The sequence below is a fragment of the Silene latifolia genome, chromosome 3 (genome assembly GCF_048544455.1).
Source record: "Silene latifolia isolate original U9 population chromosome 3, ASM4854445v1, whole genome shotgun sequence".
NCBI lineage: Eukaryota > Viridiplantae > Streptophyta > Magnoliopsida > Caryophyllales > Caryophyllaceae > Silene > Silene latifolia.
In genome coordinates, this window is record NC_133528.1 from 96,549,072 (window position 1) to 96,568,540 (window position 19,469).

At 39.8% G+C, this 19,469-nt stretch overlaps 2 non-coding genes across 2 annotated transcripts; both read left to right on the plus strand.

Moving 5' to 3' along the window:
- Window positions 1-2,375: 2,375 nt before the first annotated feature.
- Window positions 2,376-2,482, plus strand: LOC141650729 (small nucleolar RNA R71). Its single transcript, XR_012546747.1, has one exon. It is a non-coding gene; the product is annotated as a small nucleolar RNA R71 (small nucleolar RNA).
- A 16,646-nt stretch (window positions 2,483-19,128) lies between these two features.
- On the plus strand, window positions 19,129-19,235 carry LOC141650488 (small nucleolar RNA R71). Its single transcript, XR_012546517.1, has one exon. It is a non-coding gene; the product is annotated as a small nucleolar RNA R71 (small nucleolar RNA).
- Window positions 19,236-19,469: the final 234 nt, after the last annotated feature.

A 19,469-nucleotide genomic window follows, 5' to 3' on the forward strand; every position in this document is an offset into this window, starting at 1 on the left:
GGGCATTACTAAGGCATGAATAGCCTAGGCAAATGCTATCCCCACACTAAGCTAAAGCACTACACATCAATTAAATCATTAGCCCCTCCCTCACTTCTCTCAAAAATGATAATTACCTTGATCAAAACATAAAAATCCAAAAATGACAAAAAATGCAATGTAAGAATTAAAATACAAGTTAGGGAGTTAGAAATATTTACAAATGGTGGTTTAGGGAGGACTCCACCAAACTCTCATCCTTAGTGAGATGTCATGGGGGCATGTCCAAGATATTGTTGATGTTGCTCAACACCTTGTAGAAGTAGTCAAAAGCTTGTTGATTGTCATGATAAAGATCTTCAATAGATCTTTGCCCTTGTTGTGCTTCATGTCGGTCTTGATCGATAGCATTACCAATATAGGGATTGAAAATCCCTTCAAACTCATCGTCCCAAAGACCACAAACTTCATCTACTTGGTCACTAAAGATCTCTTGAGTTGATAGAGACAACTCTCCCACTTTCTTGTCTTGGCCAATGACGCCATCTTCTTCATTGCTTGACTTTGGTGAGCTTTTCAAGCTCTCTTTGTTACAATTCACTTGCTCTTTGAATGGAGCATCATCAATTTTCTTCTTCCATTGGAATTCTGACTTCTTCCTATCATCCTTCCGGCTATAATGATCTACCATAAAACATGGTTCATGCAAACGGGGAGCTCTCATGGTCTTGTCAAGATTGAAAGTTATGCTCTCATCTCCCACTTCTAGAGTGAGCTCTCCATGCTTCACATCGATCACTGCACCCGCGGTGTGTAAGAAAGGTCTTCCTAGAATGATTGGAATGTTGGAGTCTTCTTCCATGTCAACAATGACAAAGTCCACCGGGATGAAAAATTTCCCAACTCTTACGGGAACATCTTCCCATATCCCTAATGGTGTCTTCGTCGATCTATCAGCCATTTGGAGTGTGATATTGGTGCATTTAAGCTCTCCCATCCCTAACCTTTTACTCATCGAGTACGGCATAACACTCACACTAGCCCCTAGATCACATAAGGCTTTGTTGATCGTGGTGTCGCCAATGGTACACGGTATTGAGAAGCTTCCCGGATCTTTGAGTTTTGGAGGTGAACTCCCTTGAAGGATTGCACTACTCACCTTAGTGAAGGCGATAGTCTCAAGCTTCCGGATCGACTTCTTCTTTGTGAGGATGTCTTTCATGTATTTTGCATAGGCCGCCACGTGATTGATTAATTCCGTGAAAGGAATTGAGACTTCCAAATTCTTCACAATTTCCATAAACTTTCCAAGTTGGTCATCAAATTTGGGCTTAGCTTGACGACTTGGAAAAGGAAGTCTAATCACAATGGGCTCCTTCTCCTTGGCCTTGTCTTCATTTTTCCTTGAAATTTCTTCCTTTGATGGTTCTCCATCCTTGGAGTTTTGCACAATTTCTTCTTTGTCACTAGCTTCCACAACTTCTTCCTCAACTTGCTTCTTCGGTGCTTCATACCTTGTACCACTTCTCAAGTGAATGGCACTAACCGTTTCATGTCTTGGGGAATTACTTTGAGGTGGTAATTGCCCCTTTTGTCTTTGTGAGCTTGAAGATGCTAGTTGAGTCAATTGGGTTTCCAACATTTTGGTGTGAGCTAGGATGTTGTTGATGGTGATTTCCTTTGCTTGACTATCTTTTTGCATTTGAGTGAAAAACTCTTGTTGATTCTTTTGCATTTGGAGGACCGCTTTTTGAATATCAAAACCTTGGTCGTTTTGTTGATTGTATGGAGTTTGGTTTTGGTAACCTTGGTTTTGGTTGTAAAAGGGTCTTTGATTTTGGTTTCTCATGGGAGGTGGGGTGTATGTTGGTTGAGGGTTTTGAACATTTTGGCTTTTGTATGAGAGATTTGGATGGAATTTAGTGTTTTCATTGTAATAGTTTGAATAAGGGGTACCACTTTTGTATGCTTGGAAAGCATTCACTTGTTCATTTGTTCCCCTACATTCACTTTGGTCATGTCCCAAAGTTCCACAATTCTCACATATCCCACTTGGGATTGTTGAAGATGCCGTCATGGCATTAACATGATGCTTTGGTGATTTTGAGGCTTCTTCAAGTCTAGCCATAGCTTTTTCAAACTTCAAATTGATGGTATCAATGTGAGCACTAAGTTGAGCACCCAATTGAGTAATGGAGTCTACTTCATGCTTTCCTCCTCTAGTAGCCTTGCGAGGTCTACTATATTGTGAGTTATGGACCGCCATTTCCTCAATTTTGTTCCAAGTTTGATTGTCATCAACTTCGGTGAACATTCCATTTGATCCCATATTGAGAATGTTCCTTCAATCTTCATAAAGACCGTTCCAAAATTGTTGTACCAAGAACCACTCGCTAAGTCCATGGTGAGGACATGAGCGACAAATTCCCTTGAATCGTTCCCAAGCTTCATACAAAGATTCTTCATCTCTTTGCTTAAAGCCCGTAATTTGAGCTCTTAGCATGTTAGTCTTTTCCGGTGGATAGAACTTTTTGTAGAAAGCTAGAGCCAACTTCTTCCAAGAATCAATTCCGAGAGTAGCCTTATCAAGGCCTTTCAACCATTGTTTCGCGGTTCCAATTAGAGAAAAAGGAAATAAGACCCATCGAATTTGGTCTTGAGTTACACCGGTTTGAGAAATTGCATCACAATAGTCACAAAAAGTCTCCACATGAGAATGAGGGTCTTCACTAGGCATCCCCCCAAATTGGCTTCTTTCAACTAATTGGATAAATGCGGATTTGGCAATAAAATTTCCGGTTAGATGTTGTGGTGTGGGAGTACCATTGGGTAGGTTCTCCTCGGTGGGTACGGAATGTGATGAAAACTTAGGCATTGTGGGTTGATTTTGTGTTGGATTTTGTGTTGGGTTCTCCTCACCTTCTCTTGCAAAAGGGTTGATGAACTCAATAGTGTTTGGTTGAATATCAACAACCTCACTAATACCTCTCAAAGTTCTCCTAGCAAGTTTTCTATTGGTTGTCAAAGTCCTTTAAATTTCGTGATCAAAGGGTAACAAGTTACCTTGTGACCTTCTAGAAATGCAAAATATCAAACAACTCGAAAATAATTAGAACAAACCTTGAGGAGTTTTACTTCCCCAAGGCAAATAAAGACACAACTAATGACAATATAAGAAAATCTAAATCAAGTTAACACCGTCCCCGGCAATGGCGCCATTTTTTGGTCGTGATCCCTAGTGAGGGGTTTAGTTTTCAGTACTTGTCGTCAAGAGCACCTAGACCAAAACACAATTTATAACTTCACAAACAACTCTTCAATTAGTAAAGAGGCAAGTAAAGGTCGGATCCCAAGGGACGGGAATTGAGATGAGATTTCTATTGCAACTAGTGGTGTCTAAGGGTGTCATAATTGGGGTTTGAAGTAGAAGGTCACTAAACTAAATAGCAATAAAAGTAAATAAGCAAGATGAATTAAAAGGGATGTAAACAATTGATAAAAAGCACTAGGGTGTCATGGGGTCATAGGGGATTCATGGGAATTGATCATACAAACATATTCTCAAACTATAAGCAAGGAATTATTGTTGTGATGGATCGACTTGGTTTATATCTTACAATCCTAGGAAAGTTCGGGTCCCGGAGCCGAATCGATTAGATTGTACAACACTTACAAGTCGACTTAATCTTCCCTACTCAACAATATGCATGGTCTAATGAGACTCGAGTTGGTTTATGTCTTACAAGTCTCATTGAAAAGATAGGTGATGGGTAAAAAATGCAAGGATTCATAGGCTCACATTTCATCAAACATAACATGTGCATAAGTTGAGATCACAACAAGCAAGCAAATAAATTATGAAAACATATTAAATTAAGCATGAATCATTTCCCATGTTGGTTTCCTCTAATTACCTATTAACCCTAGCTAAGGAAACTACTCACTCATTATCATGTTGAACATGCTAGCAAGGTTGTCAATCATACTAACAAAGTGAAACATGATGAATAAATGAAAGTAATTAACAATAATTAAAAAAGGGATTAAAAAAATTATACCTACTAATGATTCCAATAATAAAGCAAAGAATAAAAGAAGTAATTGATGCTTGATTGGAAGGTTGTCAATCTCCCAATAATAACCCAAATAATCTTCAATTACCCAAAATAAAGGATGAAAAGGAGAGAGATTAAGAAAATAAAACTTGTATTAAAACTTGATTAAATGTTGATTACAAGATTTGATTGATATTAACTACACTAAAGATTGCTAAGAAGAACATGCTCTTCTAATTAGACTAATGGGGTATTTATAGTGGGGATTAGGTACATAAATTAGGGTTAACTAAGGGCTTAAATGACGATTAAGTCCTTGAGGAATCGCCGGTCTCTAGGGAGACTCCGGTCTCTAGAAAAAGATGCGCATCCTTCTGATGCCCGTCGTTGTGTGTACCAAAAATAATATTTATAATACCTATTAAAACTAACAGAAGTTAGTGGTAACAGGGTCGAACCACAGAGAGGCGGGGGAGTTTCTATTGTTTAATATTCTAGTCTTGGGTAACAAATAAGGGGGGTTTTAATTTGGAACTAAGTCTCAGGCAAATAGATTAAAAACTAAATGCAAATAAAAGATGAAAAGCGGTAAAGAAAATGATGTAAACCAATAATAAAAAGGAGCTAGGATGATCGAGTCACTACAGCTTCGATGGCACATAAGTCTAGGTAGGTCTCGAAATACAGTCGTGGGTGATGGGTATGACAAGTCCTCTCGGTCCAAGTCAGCTAATAGCCCCTCTTGGTCTATGCTATTAGTCCCTAGGTATCACTAATACTAACTTTCTTTCTCGACTAGTGATCCTAATGCCTAAATTACATTATCTTTCGATCTAGCAATTTAGCCGTCTTAATTCGTTAATTTAAGTCCTTCCCTATCTTTCGATCTACGGGTTGGTCAAAACTAAGCATCTAACAAGTCTCCGCTAGGTCTCATTGATAGATATTGCACTTAACGATTCAAACGAATCAAATCAGACACGAAGTCAGTCGATCGACCAGCTACCCCAGTCGACCGACCAACCGACTCAGTCGACCGACCAGATAAGCCAGTCGGTCGACCAAGCCCTAATTCGAGGGTAGCTATTCTAATGCCATCTACGCTATAATTCGCCTACATCCTAGCAATAGTGATTTAGCTACTCATATTCATGCAAATAACAACAATGAAAATGGTAATTAAAACAATAGATGAAAGCATAATTGAACTAATTAAATTGATAAAGCGCATAAAACTATACTAGGGTTCAAGGGATCTAAACTAGCAATTTCTAAACTAATAAAACAGTAAGAACAAACTGAAATAAAGGAATAAGAATTACCGAAACTAAAAGAGGAATGAATAGATCCGCAAAAAGAACTTTTTTGATAACTGAAATATGAAATTGAATATGAATGAAACCTAAAGTAACGTAGTATGAAAACCTAGATGATTAAGCTAATCAATAGATGCCTAAAGAAACAGGAAGAGTTACGATATATAGGAAAATAACGTAACCTCAACCTAAACCTAATTACAATATGGGCTTCTAATCTCGTCTTTTAATTTCCGCATCAGCTCGTGGGGTGGTCGATCGACCACCTGGACCAGTCGATCGACCAAGAGTGCTGTACAGTAATGCATTCTGACAATTCCTGCAGCGCGCACCGATCTTAAAATAGCTGCCATTTCTTTGTTACTTATCGGAATAAAGCGATTCTCGCGGCGTTAGAAAGCTAAGAGGATAAGATTTCACCTCCAATTAGAATCACTTGATTATCAGCTCTAAAACTCGAGATATAGCCATTTGAAACAGGCTGTAATATCGTGAAGTGCTTCTTTGCTTGTTAAACTCGTACGCACCCATGCTTTTGCTATCTTTAGGCCTTGAAATGCGCGCCAAGTTCATTCCTCAAGCTTCCCCTTCATGTCAAATGCTATACTAAACACTTAGGGATGGATTTGGCTCATTTTCCGCTGAAATCTTCACATTCCTACAAAATCACACGAAAAGGAAGAAATACACGAAACAAGGGAAATAGTAGCATAAACTACTCAATTGAGCTCTGAAATGCGTGTAGAATGAGGTGTAAAACATCATATAATAGACACGCATCAAACTTCCCCAAACCAAACCCTTGCTTGTCCCCAAGCAAGAACTAGACTCGATTCTAAAACTTAATGGAACGATTTCAATCTCAGAGCGAAATGCAACTATAAAACCTAAACCAGTTTAATGCTAGAAATCAACAATCAATTAGCAATATGAATCATGCAAACGAGTTATGTAGTCGTTAAAAACTGCTGAACCGTCAACTATAGAGACTTATCATTATGGACTCTCACGGGTCGCTCATATCACACATAAGCACAGGTGAATATATGTAAAGATAGAAAGAAGTAATATTGTAGTGACTCTCACCTAACTACGACCTATAAGAACATGCCTGCAGTCTAATATGAAAATGATCTCTACAACCGTACATATGCATTCCAACCAACAAATGACCATGACACATGCCGAGGTAAATATGGATATGTGAGGTATGGGTAAGAAGGGGCTAAGATAAATTTGGATATGAGGAGTTAAAGCCAAGCTAGTAACTACAGATCCAAATTATAACAATATCCAACTCTCCTACTCAAGATAAATCAATACTACCAGTGCTAATTATCAAGCACTAAACTCACAATCTCCATGATAAGTTAACTCCCCATAAGATACAAATACAACATGAGAGTGTAAATCACCAACTCATAACAATCGCAACATGTGATTTTTGAATTTTGTCTTTCACTACTGCAGACCACAGTCGATCGACCAATGTAGCCGGTCGATAGACTGATCTCTTTTTTTTTTCGAATCTCTCTCTTTTTTTTCTTCTTTTTTTTTCTTCTTTTCAAACCTTTTTCTTTCCTTCCCTTTCACCATTTCACCAACATCTCAATAAAGAGTAAAATAACCAAACCGCAATAAACACATTCCCAAAAACTAAGACTACTAGCTTGACAAAGGCAGGCTAAATATAGGATGTAGTTAAGGGACAAAAGGCTAAATTTGGCTATGAGGGGTTTATGGGTAAAATGAATAAAGGGAAACCTCTACCACATGTGTCAACAAACCACAAACCGAATGCATACAGGTATTAAGCAGATTAAGTTCATATTTATGCATATTTATGTAACATGTCTTACAAAGAGTAACTACTCACAATCCTAGATAAACTGGTCATGGATGTCACCAGTTATAGGCTCTAAATCTCGGAAATATATAAGTAGGTTGCCAAAATTTAAGTCAAGTCTCAAGTCCAGCAAGTAAATTAACGAAAAACTCGTAGACTATGCATATGTGATTCTACTAATAACATGTCAATTAGCAAGGCTTAGGCATAAACAGATGCAAATGCAATGTCATCATTGAAATACTACCGTTCCGACTCGACCTACATGCTAAAATAAAAATGCATTTTCTTTTTTGAAACTTTGAAATTTTTTCAATTTTTTTGAATTTTTGTATATATGGAGAAATTAAATAACAATGCAAACAGAATAACTAAACGTGAATGCAAAAACATATGAATGCTATATAATGCAAAACCCTTCCCCAAACCAAATCACACAATGTCCCCATTGTGCAAAATCATGTAATGAAATAAAAGGGAAACGGGAATTTGCGTTATTATAACTAAACAAGACATGAAGTTTAAACTTGGAAACTCACAAGACTTTAAGCGCAGCAAAAGGAAACCTCCCCAAACCAGCGTGAGCTAGGAGGTTTCAGTAGCCAGCAGTGCTACCATAGGTACCTGAGAAGACAAACAAAAGTACCGCGTGTAATTCCGAGAAAGCAATCTATGAAACGCAAAATTATGTGCACAATAAGGAAACGGAAGAAAACAGAAATAAATCAGAGAATAAAGTGGAGAAAAGACTTCCTCAACTCCGCAAATCGACCAAACACAGCAGGGGAATGATAGAAAACAGGTACAGCAGCGGGCAATGGTCGATCGACCATCTTACCCAGTCGATCGACCAGAGTGACAGAACGAAGCTCTGGAATCAGCGCTCGATCGATCGACCATACTTGGCGATCGATCGATCGAAATACCCTCTTTGTAACTTTCTGATTTCTTCAATTAGCTCAATAAATTGAGCTAACAAGGTCTATGAACCTGCAAATACACATAATAACGCGCCCAAAATTGTGCAAAACCCAAAGTAACAGTCTAAAGTATTTAAATCCTAAGCAAACTTAATAAAGCGAAGTCTCGCGCACACAAAAAACGATAAATAGTCTAAAAGCAATAAAATAGTCTTTAAAAGGTCTAAGAAACGAATAGATCAACGAAAACTGCGGAAAATCTCCGACCAAGGCTTCTGTCTACATGAAGTAGCTTCCGCAGTGCTCATCTCAGAAGCTGGACTCCACTCTACTCCGACTGGAATACTCAATGGGTCATTTCTAGCATCTTCCCAAGTATGGCCGTCATCTTCTAGCTCCTCACACTCAAGATCCGACTCCAAAACTTTTACTGGCTCCTTCTTCTTGGTCTCCTCATCTGGCTCCTCGTCAATGCCATAGCTAAGACATCCTAGACCGCCCCTTTGAAAAATTGGCTCCTTCACAGTTGGAGCAGCGAGCGGTTCTTCCTTCCCCAAACCGGTTCCTGCAACATCCAAAACAAGAGAATTGTCCTCCAATTTGCTCCCAATCTGGGGCGGAGGTGTCATAACAGGAATAGGTACAGGCAAGGAGGCAGGAAACTCAACATAAGATTTCTTTTCAGAAATCACATTGCAAGTAACGGGGCACATAGGACCTCTCTTTTTATGAGACTGGGCAAACAATATGGAGTGCTTTCGTACCTTAAATCTCAAAGTTCTTTCCCCTACATCAATTATTGCACCAGCAGTGTGCATAAACGGTCTTCTCAAAATAATTGGGGTCTTGACATCTTCAGGAATATCCAAAACAACAAAGTCAACAGGAAAAAAGAACTTTTCAATTTGAACAGGCACATTCTCTAAGACCCCCTACCGGCCGAATCGCAGAACGGTCACCATTTGCACGATCATGTCGGTAATGGCAAATCTAGTCAGTCCCAACTTCTTAGCCAGACTCAAAGGCATAACACTGACACTAGCCCCTAAATCACATAATGCCTTCTCAATTGAGAAGGTACCAATATTGCAGGGGACAGAGAAACTACCTGGGTCAGACAGTTTATGAGTAGCAGTGTGAGTTAAGTACGAACTAGACTCTTCAGTTAAATGCACTAACTCCACAACATTCAAAGACCTTTTCTTAGCTAGCAGCTATTTCATGAACTTCATATACGCAGGTACTTGATTAACTAGCTCTAAGAAAGGTATTTGCACATTAAGACTACGCACTAAATCTTTGAATTTATCGAATGTTACCTCATCTTTGGTTGGCACTAGTCTCTCGGATAAGGGGTGTCAAGAGTAGCTTTGCCCTCTCTTCTAGGTCTCTCATACCGGCATCAGTGGACTTAGGCTGAAAATCCACTACTTTGTCCTTGTTGTAGCTCGAACCTTCTTTAGATCGTCTCAGAAATGAACCATTAACCGTCGTGGGGTCATACTTTGGAACCGGAACGGACCCATCAGCATCCGGATCTTGCCTCGATAATTTCGGAGCCATCGTACCCCGAAACAAGAAGTCTCTCAAGTTATCTGGCATTGGAGGACGGATTGGTTCGACATCAGCTGCGTTTTCAGTCGATCGACCAGTGGGGTCGGTCGATCGACCACTCTCCTTTTTTCCAGAATGGTCAGAAGGGTCAGAAAGTGTCGCTGAAGAATTAAGGGTGGTCGATCGACTGGGTGATGCGGTCGATCGATCGTGATTACTGCTGATCGTCTTTTTCTCGCCCTTTTTCTTCTTCCCTTTTCCAGCAGCTTTCTCGGGTCCATCGAGAGCAGACCCGCTCCTTAGCGTCATTGCATGTACGGTCTCAATACGCTGATTCAGAGAGTGAAATTGACTCGGTATCTCAGCTGCATTCTTATCTAATGTAGCAAATTGAGATTTCAGCTCCATGATTGAGACCTCATTCGCCGCATTACTTTTCTGTACCTCTTCCATGAGCAGCTGCACTAAACTCGTCAACTTTGCAACTTCGTTATTCAATTCTTGCTGTGACGGAGTGGATGGTGGTGGGGCTACATAAGGAGGCACATATGGTTTATGCGGTGAAGTAGGAGCGTAATTATACGCATTGTCGAGCTGAAGTTGATGAAAAGCAAACATCTTCTCATTAGGGCTCCTGCATGCATCAGCCATGTGTCCCATTCCGCCGCATCTCCTACAAAACTCCACCTGCTGCTCCTGAGAATAGAACATGGGAGGACCCTTCTAAAGTACTGCAGATAGGACCTGTAGGACCTAACAAAACAACACTAGAGAAGATGGTAAGAACTGCCTCAAGGTACTCAGTCTTCCCTTGAGGCGAAACACAGACTAAAATAAAAAACAACTAAAACTAGTGCTGCCTCCCCGGCAACGGCGCCAAAATTTGATGCATGTCGTTGTGTACACCAAAAATAATATTTATAATACCTATTAAAACTAACAGAAGTTAGTGGTAACAGGGTCGAACCACAGAGAGGCGGGGGAGTTTCTGTTGTTTAATATTCTAGTCTTAGGTAACAAATAAGGGGGGTTTTAATTTGGAACTAAGTCTAAGGCAAATAGATTAAAAACTAAATGCAAATAAAAGATGAAAAGCGGTAAAGAAAATGATGTAAACCAATAATAAAAAGGAGCTAGGATGATCGGGTCACTACAGCTTCGATGGCACATAAGTCTAGGTAGGTCTCGAAATACAGTCGTGGGTGATGGGTATGACAAGTCCTCTCGGTCCAAGTCAGCTAATAGCCCCTCTCGGTCTATGCTATTAGTCCCTAGGTATCACTAATACTAACTTTCGTTCTCGACTAGTGATCCTAATGCCTAAATTACATTATCTTTCGATCTAGCAATTTAGCCGTCTTAATTCGTTAATTTAAGTCCTTCCCTATCTTTCGATCTACGGGTTGGTCAAAACTAAGCATCTAACAAGTCTCCGCTAGGTCTCATTGATAGATATTGCACTTAACGATTCAAACGAATCAAATCAGACACGAAGTCAGTCGATCGACCAGCTACCCCAGTCGACCGACCAACCGACTCAGTCGACCGACCAGATAAGCCAGTCGGTCGACCAAGCCCTAATCCGAGGGTAGCTATTCTAATGCCATCTACGCTATAATTCGCCTACATCCTAGCAATAGTGATTTAGCTACTCATATTCATGCAAATAACAACAATGAAAATGGTAATTAAAACAATAGATGAAAGCATAATTGAACTAATTAAATTGATAAAGCGCATAAAACTATACTAGGGTTCAAGGGATCTAAACTAGAAATTTCTAAACTAATAAAACAGTAAGAACAAACTGAAATAAAGGAATAAGAATTACCGAAACTAAAAGAGGAATGGATAGATCCGCAAAAAGAACTTTTTTGATAACTGAAATATGAAATTGAATATGAATGAAACCTAAAGTAACGTAGTATGAAAACCTAGATGATTAAGCTAATCAATAGATGCCTAAAGAAACAGGAAGAGTTACGATATATAAAAAATAACGTAACCTCAACCTAAACCTAATTACAATATGGGCTTCTAATCTCGTCTTTTAATTTCCGCATCAGCTTGTGGGGTGGTCGATCGACCACCTGGACCAGTCGATCGACCAAGAGTGCTGTACAGTAATGCATTCTGACAATTCCTGCAGCGCGCACCGATCTTAAAACAGTTGCCATTTCTTCGTTACATATCGGAATAAAGCGATTCTCGCGGCGTTAGAAAGCTAAGAGGATAAGCTTTCACCTCCAATTGGAGTCACTTGATTATCTGCTCTAAAACCCTAGATATAGCCATTTGAAATAGGCTGCAATATCCCGAAGTGCTTCTTTGCTTGTTAAACTCGTACGCACCCATGCTTTTGCTATCTTTAGGCCATGAAACGCGCGCCAAGTTCATTCCTCAAGCTTCCCCTTCATGTCAAATGCTATGCTAAACACTTAAGAACGGATTTGGCTCATTTCCCGCTGAAATCTTCACATTCCTACAAAATCACACGAAAAGGAAGAAATACACGAAACAAGGGAAATAGTAGCATAAACTACTCAATTGAGCTCTGAAATGCGTGTAGAATGAGGTGTAAAACATCATATAATAGACACGCATCACCTTCCTTGAAGCTTGTAGAAGACGAAATGGGACTGTCTAGGAATCCGGGCGTTTTTGGCACGGGACGGGCGGATTTGGGCGTTTCTGGATGGGCGTCCAGAGGGGGAAGACGGGCGTCTTCTGGAGGTTTTGCCCGGGCGTCTAGCTGAGGAAGACGCTCAGATTGTCAGTGGGGGATGGGCGTCTTTGGGGCAATCCGCACAGATTGTCAGGCAGTTTCTTTCCTTCTTCTTTTCTTCCTTTTTCTTCATAAAATCCTTGAGGATTTCCTCGGGGATGCAAGGATGTTTTCTCATCATTGCCCATCTACTATAGTATGTACAAAGGCCTTTTAATCTTGTCTCTCCTTGATGCTTGGTCATTGAATTCAATCAATTTAGCCTCATTTTGCCATGAAAATGCAAGGTTTGCACTCCTTTCCTACCAAGGGATCAAAACCTCAAAGAATATGCAAAACAAAGAACTAAAGACAATAAATGACCCAAATATGCACTAAAAAGCATGGGAATAAGGCTAATTCGGGGACTAAATATGCTCTAATTATGGTCACATCAAGGATCGCGGAATTCCCCTTCTTGCCTAGACAAGAAGAAGGGTCGTTCCCTCTCTACCATGCACAAAAATGGATACGATGGATAAAGGGATCGATAGTATTTGAGTTTCATTTGGGAGTTTGCTTTTGTTGTTGTTTTTCCCCCCAATTTCTTGTGGCATATAACATTTGAGAACACTTTCTTTTTCCATTTCTTTTTGATGTTTGGCATTTCAATACTTGACAACTTTTTGCATTTTCTTTTGAACATTTTCAAAGTTACCCCAATTAGTAACGAGGGTGCCTTATATTTGAAGCATAGGAGTTTTCATTTTTGTTGTTACTCCTCTTTTCTTTTGATGCATTTTGCAAACTTTTTTCATTTTCATTTTAATTCATGAACTCAAATCAATTTTCTTTTTGTGCCCATTCTCTTTGATGACAAAAATGTATGGTAGAACATGGATGAATGGATGGTTGCATGGTTTCAAGGGTCACCTTGGAATAAACGGTAGCCAAGGAGTTATCACACCACAAGGTACTCTTGACTAGGCCTTAATCCATGGGTCAAAGGATACTAGCATGACACATCCTAGGGTGTTTTACAAGTATTCTAACAAGCAAAGTCTTAAGAAGAAAAATCATCTACTAGGGCCTATATACACTTGTCAAGCTTCCCAAGTAGACGGTTTCACAAAATTTTTCTAACATGCAAATTACATGCCATGATGCAACTAACATATATACATCCTAATGCATATGATTCTACCAACTAGCATGCCAAATAACCTAAATGCACGTCCTAAATTCACATTGTTTATACCGCATCAATCAAAATAAAGCCACATAGTCATTAACATAAAGAGGAAAAAGGAGATTGGAAAGATCATACCATGCGGTCTTCAATATCCTCATGTCTCGGATGTGGCGTAGTCTATCAATGTGAACAAGGATAGACAAACACAATATATACAAACAATATATACAAGACTACACTACAAAGGAAATGAACTTGTTTTTGGATTTTCAATTTTTTAATTTTTTTTTGATTTTTCGAAATTTTTTTTGATTTTTTTTGGATTTTTGAATAAAAGTCAAGTTAGAATTTCCCATCCCCACACTAGTATGGGCATTGTCCTCAATGGCCAATATGATAGGAAATTATACAAGTATGATGCATGATTTCTAAACTAAATGCAAGCTATACTAAGCTACACTACATGATGCATGGGTTTTTGTTATGGCGGAGAGCATAATTTAGATTACCTCCCGTTGCATATGCATGTACTTCCCCAAACCAAAATAGACATTATTTCTAATGTCTTAAATTTCGGGGTAGTTCATGCACACGGAATGAAATGCATGAAACTATAAATTGTCATTTTGGATTTTTCATGTGGGAACAATATAAAGAACACCTTAATGGAGCCAAGGTGTTAGTCCTCCGTGTTGCTAGGACTCTCCAAACTATGATCAAGATAAAATAAAGAAAATAAAAGAATTAGACAAACCATAAGAGTGTAGGAGCCTCCAAGGTTTGCTAATCCTCCATCATATCATCATTATCATCATTTTCCTCCATAGAAGTGGAATCATCTCCACTCCCGCTTTCACTTCCTTGATCTTCCTCACTTTCTTCTCCTTCCTCATCTTGAGCTTCTTCTTCTTCAACATTTTCTTGAACCTCTTGTTCTTCACCTACCTCTTCATCACCACCCTCATCATCGACAATTTCATCATCAACATTCTCCTCTCCACCCGGTCTTTCACCACTAGATGTGCTTGGAAAGAAAACCTCCCTATCCGCCCAACTAGGCAAAGGACATGATGGATCAAGTAGTCCTTGCCTAGCTAAATGAAGGAGGGGCGGATATTGGGCCTTGTAGGCATCCACTCGATCATTAGATGCTTGTTGGTGCATTTCTCTCATGAGTAGGGTCAAGTAATCATTTCCTACTTCAACATCCTTGGGTTTGAACTCTTGATATTTGAATGGGTAGGGTTGTGTGACAATGGAGGAGGAGGGCTCTTCGATTTCGCCTCTTTGTTGATGAATGATATACTCGGCTGCCTTGGAGAGTGGAAGAAGGTAGTTTGGTCGGTGGACACTCAATCGGCAAATCTTTGAAGGCAAGGTGAAGGATCTAGCTTCATTGGTTAGCCACCCATAGTTGGTGTCAAGAGGATCATGCTTGACCCACTTAAACTTGTTGATCATGGCGTCCATATCAATGAGATGGCCTCCTTTGACCGCTCCATAAGTTTTGTCTTTGTTGAAATTTGGGTCAAAGTGCTTGGCCAAATAGGTAACTAGTCCTCCATTCACAATAAAAGCGGTGCCCTCTTTACCACAATCGACATTAAGCCATCTTTCAACCAAAAGCCTTAGAACATTATATGTCTTAGTATACTTCCTTCCTATGTTCAAGGCCGACTCAAGAAGAACAAAATCGAGCTTGGTAAGATGATTAGTGCCATTTCTTGCTATCAAAGTATTTCCAATGACCTTGTGCCACACTCTAATGCCCGGATGGTGGACTAATAGAGCACGACAAGCATGAAAGCTCAAAAATTTCTTTCCGTAAATTGCCTCCCAAAGAGGAGCGGGGTCATACTTTTCGGGGATCTTATGATAGTACGGGGCATCACTAAGGCCTAATATCTTACTCAAAACATCAAAGGTGACGCGTCTATTCACATTTGCAAGACGAAACTCGATGTATTCTCTAGTCTCCACCTTAGTCACTTTCAATGAACTTATGAATTCCAAGGTGAGGGAGGGGTATGTTAATTCTCTCATGGTAAACAATTTACCCAATCCCATGGCCTCAAAGAAGGCTTTGGTTTGCTCAAGAACACCCAACTTTGTCAAGGCATTTTCACAAATAAATTTTGTAGGCATAATGGTCTTCTTAGCAAAATGGACAAATTTATCCCTATGAGAATCGGAAGTGAAAATTATCTCCGGGTAGTCGGATAATTAAGCAATAACCGGAGTTGTTGATGTTGTTGCTTCCATAGGGGGATCTTGTTGTTGAATTTCCAAATTTGCATTAGAAACTACCAAAGCCTTTGAAGTTTTCTTTGCTTGAAGAAGTTGTTGCCTTTTTGAAAGTGCCTTTGCTTTGAGTGCCTTTGTTGCTCCTTTAGTTCTTGCCATTGTTGATTACACCAAGGAAAGATTGAAATCTCCAATTTCTAGCTATGCTCAAATCGATTCAAGATGAAAGGATGTTGCTTTGTATCTCAAAAATCGATTCAAAAGTTGAAGATTTTGGTGTTTGAATCAATTGATTTTGTAAAAGGAGTGATTAATTGTTGTTGTGAGGAAGTTTTGATTTGTTTTTGTTGAATTTGGTTGAGTAAATCTTGTTATTAGTGATGAAGAGGATGAGGGTTTTGGGGTTTTGGGGTTTATGGGTAGTGTTTGAATGTTGAAAGAATGCAATGAATGAGGGAAGAGGGTTTTAAAATACCCGAAATTTTCAAAACAGCAGGGGAAGACGAGTGGCTGGGGGCACGGAACGCTCGGATTCTGCATAAATAGGCTTCAGGAAAACTCGCCACAAGACGAGCGTCTTTCAGTGAAGACGAGCGGATTCCGCTATGTGGGACGAGTGTCTTTTCTTAAAGACGAGCGGATTCTGTTACAAGAACTTTTCTTAAAGTGTTGCAGCAAAAAGACGGGCGGATTCTTCTTAAGACGGGCGTCCAGAATCAGACGAGCGTCTTCTCAGGTGGGACGCTCGGATTCTGTTACAGACCAAATTTTTGATTTTTGCAGCTCATTAAGACGAACGGATTCCTCCTCAGACGCTCGGATTCCTGCCAGATGAGCGGATTACAATTTAAGCCGCTCGGATTCTTCTTGGACAACACGGATTCAGGTCCATCCGTGCACAGCATAACCCGTTTCATTTCCATTCTTCAAATCTCGTGTTCTACATTGTAGGGGCACTACAAAGACATGAATAGCCTAAGCAATTGCTATCCCTACACTAAGTTGAAGCACTACACATCAATAAAATCATTAGTCCCTCCCTCACTTCCCTAAAAAATGATGAATATCTTGATCAAGGTATAAAAATCCAATAATGACAAAAATGCAATGTAAGAATTAAAATGCAAGTTAGGGAGTTAGAAATATTTACAAATGGTGGTTTGGAGAGGACTCCACCAAACTCTCATCCTTAGTGAGATGTCATGGGGGCATGTTCAAGGTGTTGTTGATATTACCCAACACCTTGAAGAAGTAGTCGAAAGCTTGTTCATTATTATGATAAAGATCCTCAATAGATCTTTGCACTTGTTGTCCTTCATGATGGTCTTGATCGATAGTGTTGCCAATATAGGGATTGAAAATCCCTTCAAACTCATCATCCCAAAGACCGCAAACTTCGTCTACTTGATCATTAAAAATCTCTTGAGTTGATAGAGGCAACTCTCCTCTTTTCTTGATTTGGCCGATGAGGCCATCCTCCTCACTTGTCATGGGTGAGCTTTTCAAGCTCTCTTTGTTGCTATTCTCTTGCTCTTTTGATGGAGCATCATCAGCTTTCTTTTTCCATTGGAATTCCGACTTTTTCCTATCATCCTTCTGGCTATAGTGATCAACCATAAAACATGGTTCATGCAAACGGGGAGCTCTCATGGTCTTATTAAGATTGAAAGTTATGCTCTCATCTCCTACCTCTAGAGTGAGCTCTCCATGCTTCATATCTATCACCGCACCCGCGGTGTGCAAGAAAGGTCTACCTAGAATGATTGGAATATTGAAGTCTTCTTCCATGTCAACAATGACAAAGTCCACCGGGATGAAAAATTTCCCAACTCTTACGGGAACATCTTCCCATATCCCTAATGGTGTCTTCGTCGATCTATCGGCCATTTGGAGTGTGATGTTGGTACATTTAAGCTCTCCCATCCCTAACCTTTTACTCACCGAATACGGCATAACACTCACACTAGCCCCTAGATCACATAAGGCCTTGTTAATCGTGGTGTCGCCAATGGTACACGGTATTGAGAAGCTTCCCGGATCTTTAAGTTTCGGAGGTGAACTCCCTTGAAGGATTGCACTACTCACCTTAGTGAAGGCGATGGTTTCAAGCTTCCGGATCGACTTCTTTTTCGTAAGGATGTCCTTCATGTACTTCGCATACGCCGGCACGTGATTGATTAATTCCGTAAAATGGATCGAGACTTCCAAATTCTTCATAATTTCCATAAATTTTCCAAGTTGGTCATCAAATTTGGGCTTAGCTTGACGACTTGGAAAAGGAGGTCTAATCACAATGGGTTCCTTCTCCTTGGCCTTGTCTTCACTTTTCTTTGAAACTTCTTCTTTTGTTGGTTCTCCATCCTTGGAGTTTTACACAACTTCTTATTTGTCACTAGCTTCCACAACTTCATCCTCAACTTGCTTCTTCGGTCCTTCATATCTCGTACCACTCCTCAAGTGAATGGCACTAACCGTTTTATGTCTTGGGGGATTACTTTGAGGTGGTAATTGCCCCTTTTGTCTTTGAGAACTTGAAGATGCTAGTTGAGTCAATTGGGTTTCCAACATTTTGGTGTGGGCTAGGATGTTGTTGATGGTGATGTCCTTTGCTTGACTATCCTTTTGCATTTGAGTGAAAAACTCTTGTTGATTCTTTTACATTTGGAGGACCGCTTTTTGAACATCAAAACCTTGGTCATTTTGTTGATTGTATGGAGTTTGGTTTTGGTAACCTTGATTTTGGTTGTAAAAGGGTCTTTGATTTTGGTTTCCCATGGGAGGTGGGGTGTATGTTGGTTGAGGGTTTTGAACATTTTGGCTTTTGTATGAGAGATTTGGGTGGAATTTGGTGTTTTCATTGTAATAATTAGAATAAGGGGTACCACTCTTCGTTGAAAAACATTTACTTGTTCATTTGTTCCCCTACATTCACTTTGGTCATGTCCCAAAATTCCACAATTCTCACATATCCCACTTGGGATTGATGAAGATGCCGTCATGGCATTAACATGATGCTTTGGTGATTTTGAGGCTTCTTCAAGTCTAGCCATAGCTTTTTCGAACTTCAAGTTGATGGTATCAATGTGAGCACTATGTTGAGCACCCAATTGAGTAATAGAGTCCACTTCATGCTTTCCTCCTCTAGTAGCCTTGCGAGGTCTACTATATTGTGAATTATGGACCGCCATTTCCTCAATCTTGTTCCAAGTTTGATTATCGTCAACTTCGGTGAACATACCATTTGATCCCATGTTGAGAATGTTTCTTGAGTCTTCATAAAGACCATTCCAAAATTGTTGAACCAAGAACCACTCGCTAAGTCCATGATGAGGACATGAGCGACAAATTCCCTTGAACCGCTCCCAAGCTTCATACAAAGATTCTTCATCTCTTTGCTTAAAACCCGTAATTTGAGCTCTTAGCATGTTAGTCTTTTCCGGTGGGTAGAACTTTTTGTAGAAAGTTAGAGCCATCTTCTTCCAAGAGTCAATTCTGAGAGTAGCCTTATCAAGGCTCTTCAACCATTGTTTTGCGGTGCCAATTAGAGAAAAAGGGAATAAGACCCATCGAATTTGGTCTTGAGTTACACCGGTTTGTGAAATCGCATCACAATAGTCACAAAAAGTCTCCATGTGAGAATGAGGGTCTTCACTAGGCAT